We start from the raw sequence: 7,395 nt of genomic DNA, 5'->3' as shown, positions 1-7,395 counted from the left end.
AATATCTACAAAGTAAAAACCCACCCTGACTGTGCACGGCACCAATGGCTTAGGACCCAGATGGACTAAAGGGGGAAATGAAAAAAGTAGTACAGCTTTTAGTCTCTCTCTCTCTCTCTCTCCTCTCCTCTCCTCTCCTCCCTCCTCTCCCTTCCTCCTTCCTTCCTCCCTCCCTCCCTTCTCCCTTTCTCTCCCCTTTCTCCCTCCTGTTAATCATGACATGATGACCATATTCTATTCTGCTATGCCCTCTCCACTATGATACATCAAAATGGCCAAATATCCTTTTCTTCTCTTCACACTACTTCCTTGGGTGATTGGGCACAGCAGCGAATAACTGACTAACACAGAGGCCTAGTGTTAGTGAAGTGATGGGGCACAACCATGACTTCACTTCTGTCACAGATGGGCTTCCGGGCAGTTGCAGACTGAGATTTGGAATAGAGAGAAACACAAGCCCTGCTAAGAGACCTGGATCAGGAATACAGTAAGACGGTTCTGTGGTTAACATGGGGACCCCAAAGCAGTCAAAATGTCGAGGACCCTGCCTGAGACTTAGGACTCAGGACTGGTTTCTGCCAAGTCCTGGGCTGAATTCTGTATTTGATATAAGGAGGGTCAATCTTCTGCAATCAGAACACCCTAAAATATGCTAGCCCAAAGATCATCAGGTTGCCAGACAAAAATGCAACACGTCAAGTTACTTGGAGTGTCTGAAAACTAATATCTTGACGTAAGTATGTGTTATCAAATTTCCAGTGGTTCCCAACCTGTAGATCATGACCCCTTTGCAGGGGTCAAAACAATCTTTCACATGGTTTGTCTGAGATTATCAGAAAATGCAGATATTAACATCATGATTGATAACAGTAACAAAAGTACAGTTAGAAAGAAGAAACAAAAATAGTTTTATGGCTGTGGTCACCGCAGCATGAGAAACTGTATTAAAAGGTCACAAGCATTAGGAAGGTTGAGATTCACTGATTTAACTGATTCAGTCATTTTTAACTGAACACCCTTCATATTTGTTAAATCTAGCAAGGTTTGCTTTTCTCTCACTTTCAAGTTCTGTTGGTCTAGACTGCTAGTCATTCAGGGGCCCACCTTCATCTTCCTGTTTTATCATCCTCTGGAGAAGGAGCTCTCAAGATAATGGTTCAGAAGCCAGTAGCAGCAGCAGAATCCTTGGGGACAAGACAAAGATACAATTCTTGGGCCCCAGATACCCTAAAGGTGGGTCCAGAGATGGATAAATTAACAAGCTCTCTAGGTGATTCTGATTAGCTTGAGTTTGAGAACTGCTGGCCTTAGGTGTTGTCCTCCTCAGTTTGATTGAAGTTGGGCTTCTTTGGTACCCTCTGTTCTAGCAGGTAGAGGAAATCAGGGTTAGGGAAGGGGAAAAACATGGAGGAACCTGTCTAAGCTAACAAGAGGCCCGCACTCCATTGACAGCTAGTCACATGGCCATAGCTACCCTAAAGGAGGGCTAGGAAGTGTCATCCTCAGTAAGGCAGTTGTGTATTTAGTCACAGCTAATTTTACAAAACGGAAGATTGGTAATGTGTTTGCCTAGCGCACATGAAGCCCTGGGTTTTATCCCCACCACTTGGTAAAACTAGGCATGATAGTACCTTCTTTCAATACCGGCACTCAGAAGGTGGAGGCAGGAGAATCAAAAGTTTAGGGTCATCTTCATCTGTACAGTGAGTTCAAAGCCAGCCGGAAATACATGAGACCCTGTCTCAGGAGAAAGAAGGGGAGGAAGAGGAAGTGGAGTAAGGGATGCCGCTACTCACTCTGACTAAAGCATCAAAGGATTTATTTCTGGCTCAGTTTCAGAATTCTCGATTCATGATCGGATGGCTGGCATGGCTTTGTGCCTGAGGTGGGGCAGAACACCGTATGGCAGGAGCATACCTCAAAGAAGGCTGCTCACTTCACGGCAGCCAGTAAACAGCTGGAGGAACAACGACAAATTTCCTTCAAGAACTACGTCCTACAGCTAGGGCAATCTTCTATGGCTCTGTCATAGTCTGTTCAGCTTTGATTCTTCCTATAGATTGATCTGTCATCAGTAAGGTCAGAGCCAGCGTGATCTAATCACTTTGAAAGAGCCCATCAGCTAGCAACCCAACCGTTAGCACATGGCTTCCAGGGGACAGTTTAGATCCAGTCACAAAAGGAGAGAACAGATTTGGGCCACTAGCAGCTTCAGTGGGACCTGCCCTCTAGTTACCCTGGCAATAACAGTATGGGGGGTTTAAATCAGCTTAGCCAGAAAATAAGGTGCCTAAAGTTGGATGTATATGCACGGATCCAAGGAGGGTAGAGAAAGGGGGTGTACGGCTGGATCAGCTGACCCAGGCCTTTGTGCCTTAGTATCTATTTTGCTCGTTTTTAGCTTCCCTAGCACTGCCTGGGCCCCATTGTGGAGTTCCCATGGTAACCCCTCCATTCCAGCATTTCTTATTTTCTTGATTCCTGTTCTTAAATCTTACCTTCTCTGTATGCTATTATTCCAAGTAGAAGTCAAGGCAAACAAACTCATGCAGGCCCCGGGGGCATTCATGGAATCACAGATCCCTACACTAACAGTTAATAGAGGCCATTCCGTGCTGATTCTCAGGCCAAAGGTTGCATGTTATGTTGTGTTCTGGTGGTCCCGTTCTAAACCGAATGAACGATTTAAAACACCATTAATAGCAACATTCATCATCGGGGAATTGTTTGAGTTGAGGGATTATTTGGATTGAAGAAGAAGCCATTTTGTAAAAAAGACAGTCATAGAAGAAAGCTTGACCTATTCAATGCAGGCAAAGTAGGAGCAGTGACCATTGGGCACAAGGTCAGAGAGGCTACTTGTGTTCTATAACGCTAATGACTGGGGTTTAACCCTGCTGAAGTGCAGTAAGGTGGTGGTCTGTGGGGACCATGGTTTGGATTTCTAGCAAACAGGAAGTGACTTTCCAAGATATTATAGAAAAGATGACTCAGAATGGTGACGGTGAAATCAGTCCCCTCCATAGAGTAGTTAGCTCTATAATGTGTTTGCTGGCGACTCTAAGCAAGCCATTCAGCATTCAACCTCTCTGGTTTCCTATTTTTGTTGTTGTGGGTTTTCGTGATTATTATTTTTTTTTTTGTCTATAAATGTGAGAATCTTGGATTGTGAGTTCCAATTGAATCAAATGGCAAACCAGACAAAGCCCCCTGTAGCTGTAGGAGCTGGTCAAAAGCACAGCTCATCATGATAATAACATGCTCTTACTACACAGTGGCTCTAGTAATTGCTAAGCATGGACTAAAGCTCAATAGGTCACCCATGAAAGAGTGCCAGGGTCAGGAGAATGGCACGCTCCTAAATGGGGCATTTGAACCATCTTAGGTCTTCCTACCTCTTCTACCTGACACAGGTGACCACAGAAGACATCTTACCCGGAACTCTGCCAGGCAAGTAGGATAGGTGTCCCCTGCTCCTCTGCTCTTGACCATAAACCCACTTGACATTTTTTCTTTACAAGAGAGGCTTCTCGGGCTTCTCAGGAGAGCCTCTTTGCCATTAGATTCTAGCTTGGTTCAGCTCTGCGGAGACCTCTTTCGCAGTTCCCTCAAGGGTGGGGCGTAGGGAAGCAGGTTTTGGATAATGCCACCCTGCAGAATTGGGCCATTGTCAACCAACAAATGTGGGGCTGACGTCCATGGACCTATTATCTGAGCTGGGACAACTGCACGGAAAGGACCAATGGCTGGCTATTGTCAGGGCTCAGTTGACCACAAAGCAAAGGGCAGTGAGTAGGGCAGTCACTGAGCTCTCTGCTGATCATTTTGCTGATTGTGTGACCAGTGGGGACAGAGAAAGTTCCACCACCTGGCTCCACACAACTGTGACACAGAGAGAATTGGCAGTGCTCTGTGCCTGCTCTGCTTGATAGCCATGCAAATAAAAAAAGAGCCATGAGTGGTGGGGGTGCTACTAAAGAAACAGTTACTCATGCACCAGCTTACTGTCTATTCTGTTGGATTCTTAGTCTATCCTGTTTATAGTTATGAGGCCCATAGAGGACATGGTGACATTTTGGAGATTGTGATGCTTATAACATTTGCTTAGATGATTCTCTCCCACTCAGGATGAAGAAGTATGGTGCTGTGATGTGTGACTACATGCGTGTGACATTTTAGGAGCAGAGCTTCATTAACTCTTACTAGGTTAAACAAGTCATTTTTACAGGTGAGCACACTGGCTTGCTCACTATTAGAGGCTAAGATTTAAACCGCATAGCTTTCTTGCAGGTCCCCATTCATTTAGTAGACAGCGAAGAAGCTGAGTCTCGGCTTAGAGATGGGCCTGAAACATTCATCCGGCAAGCAAAGCCCCGCTCTCCTGGGCTCAAGCTGTATAGAAGATTCTATTTTCACACACAAGTGTACTGCCTAGATCTTGCTGGTGTCGGGCCCGTAACCAATTGTTAATAGGTAGCCAATAAGTGAAGAACAAGAGTTGAAGACTTAGGGGTTAGGGATTTGGCTCAGTGGTAGAGCACTTGCCTAGGAAGCTCAAGGCCCCTGGGTTCAGTCCCCAGCTCCGAAAAAAAGAACCAAAAAAAAAAAAAAAAAAAAAAAAAAAAAAAAGAGTTGAAGACTTACATAACTCAGTTGGCAAAGCACGTGTCTTATATGTGTGAAGACCTGAATTTTGATCCCCAGAACCGTTGTAATGAAACCGGGTTTGTGGTAGCGTTAGCAAGAGATAGCAAGATAGCCAGTAGACAGGTAGATGTTGCCAGCCCACTGGCCAGGTGAACTAGCCTGCTTAATTTATAAAGTTCTAGACCAATTAGAGACCCTTCCTCAAATAAAAAAAGTGGAAGGTACCTAAAGCATAACACAGGATTGTCCTCTCGCTTTCACACAGATGTGTACACATATACACACAGTTACCCCCTCACAACACACACACACACACACACACACACACACACACACACAAACACACAGACACAGACACACACACACAAACACACAGACACACACACACAAACACACAGACACACACACACAAACACTCCACAAGGAAAGAACAAATGCCCAAGAGTGACCTTCATCCAAGATTCCTTTTCCCTTTCTCTTTTTCTCTCTTTCAGAGCTGGGGACTGAACCTAGGGCCTTGCGCTTGCTAGGCAAGCGCTCTACCACTGAGCTAAATCCCCAACCCCCCTTTTCCCTTCCTCAAGGCCATGGAGTATTCTAGCTAACACTGAACCAAGGCAAAGGTAAAGAAACTTGTGGATGGGTTCATCAGCACCATCCATTCCAGGGAGCAACTTGTGACTTCCTCATGAAGCATGAACTTGGAACAATTTCCAAATGGAAGGCACGAAAATTATTTCCCAAAGGAGAAGACAATTCCATCTTCCCCCTTTCAACATGCAAATCTTCCAAAGGCAGTTAATAAGAAGTTGAAATGGATTTTGAACTGTTTAGAAATGAATATTTTAGTTGAAAAAGAGATCAGATCAAACCAAGGGCTGTGAGGGGAGCAGCATTATCTGTGTCTGAGTCATAAACAGGCCAAGGTAGGGCCCAGCGAGGGAGGCAGGGTATCAGGGCTTGAGACAGAGAATTTTAAGCTTTTTAATATAAACATTCAATAGTCAAGGTGATGGGCTTATGTGGTAGTGTATATTTAATCTCAATCGGTGTTTTTCTACCCCACATTTGATCATTCAGTTCCCAGATGCAAGACACAAAACTTTATATTAAGCCTTAATCATCACTAGAGCTGGGACGATATCTACCCTTTATCCTGTCATGTTTAATTCTCTGCCAACGACTGTGAGATATGACTAGCCATGTTCCTCCTGGGCCACTCTTATTCCCATTGGTTAGCCCTCATCAGCATGTTCTCAGGATTCACCTATCCCATGCCATCTTCTCCTCTCTCCGTCTTCTCTCCCTCCCTTGTGGTCCTGCCTTGAATCCCAAGGCCAGAAATCAAAACCTTTCCTTCTTCTCTTCTGCCCATCCACAGGATGTGGGCATCTTTATTCAACAAAGCCAGCCTGAATTGACCCGCCAGGAAGTTAAAAGCCATTCATGATCAGATCTCCACCTCCCTAATACAGTTACTGAAGAGGAATCGTGAACCAGCCTTTCAGGGATATCTTAAAGCTATTTGTTAGTTTGAGATGCACATAGGCTGGAGACACAGGGATGAACCACAGACAGAGTGGGGATGAAGATGGGGCTGTGAGGCAAGTGCCAATTCTGGGGAAAAATAAATGATAAAGAGAGATGTCAGAGTATCTGTCCCTGTCTTCCTCTCCCTGGCTGGAGCACAGTCTTTAGAATTGTCACTTTGTACTGGAATCATGAACTCTCCCAGGTGGTCCCTCTCTCTAGACCACCATTTCATCTTATACCATCTCATACCCAAGTTCCACTAACTGCATTCACTCTCTTGACCTTTCACACCTAGGGATACAGATGTCTTCTTGCTTCAACGAGTGCCTAGAAGTCTCAGCCTCCAACTCTTGTTTTATTGTATTCTCACCTCTATTTGCAAGTCTTTGCTTTCCAGCTTTTTGTTGTGTTCAACTTGTCCCTGACAAGCACAGAATTCTGATTAAGGAAATTCTGGGTATCATTCCACACAGGGTATCATCCAGCATGTTTAATTTATAAATAAAGTCTTATTAGAACACAGTCATGACTATTTACTTATAAAGTGGCTGGCTGCTATACCAACAGATAGATAGGAATCTATCTATCTATCTATCTATCTATCTATCTATCTATCTATCTATCTAGATATAGATATATAGATATGACAGAGACAGAAAGGTCTATAAAACCTAAAACATTTGCTATCTGGTTCTTTACAGACAAAGTGTGCCCACCTCTGCTGATTATTAACTGTGTGTTAGTAGATTGTTGCTTTTTAAATATATTTTTAAATGTTTTGGAATTATAATCTAATCACATCATTTCTGTCTTCCCTTTCCTCCCTCCAACCCCTCAATGGACCTCATCTTGCTCTCTTTCAAAATCATGGCTCCTTTATATTTCATTGTTTTACACAACACACACACAACACACACACAACACACACACACCACACACACACACACAACACACACACACACACACACACACACACACACACCTTATTGTACAAATAAAGCCCATTCTGGCTATATAATGTTAATTGTATGTCACTTGGTTTTGGACACCCAATTAGGGGACACTTCTCTGAGGAACACTGTTACTTCCTCTCTTGGCATCTGTTGGTTGCCTGTAGTTCTTTGTCTAGGATCCCCATGAGATTCTCCCCTTCCATGTTAGTATCTATTGTGTTGTTTTTGTTCAGGCCTTGTTTAGGCAGCCATGTTAATGAGA

Source organism: Rattus rattus, chromosome 7 (assembly GCF_011064425.1).
Source record: "Rattus rattus isolate New Zealand chromosome 7, Rrattus_CSIRO_v1, whole genome shotgun sequence".
NCBI lineage: Eukaryota > Metazoa > Chordata > Mammalia > Rodentia > Muridae > Rattus > Rattus rattus.
Note: the sequence above shows the minus strand (reverse complement) of the source record.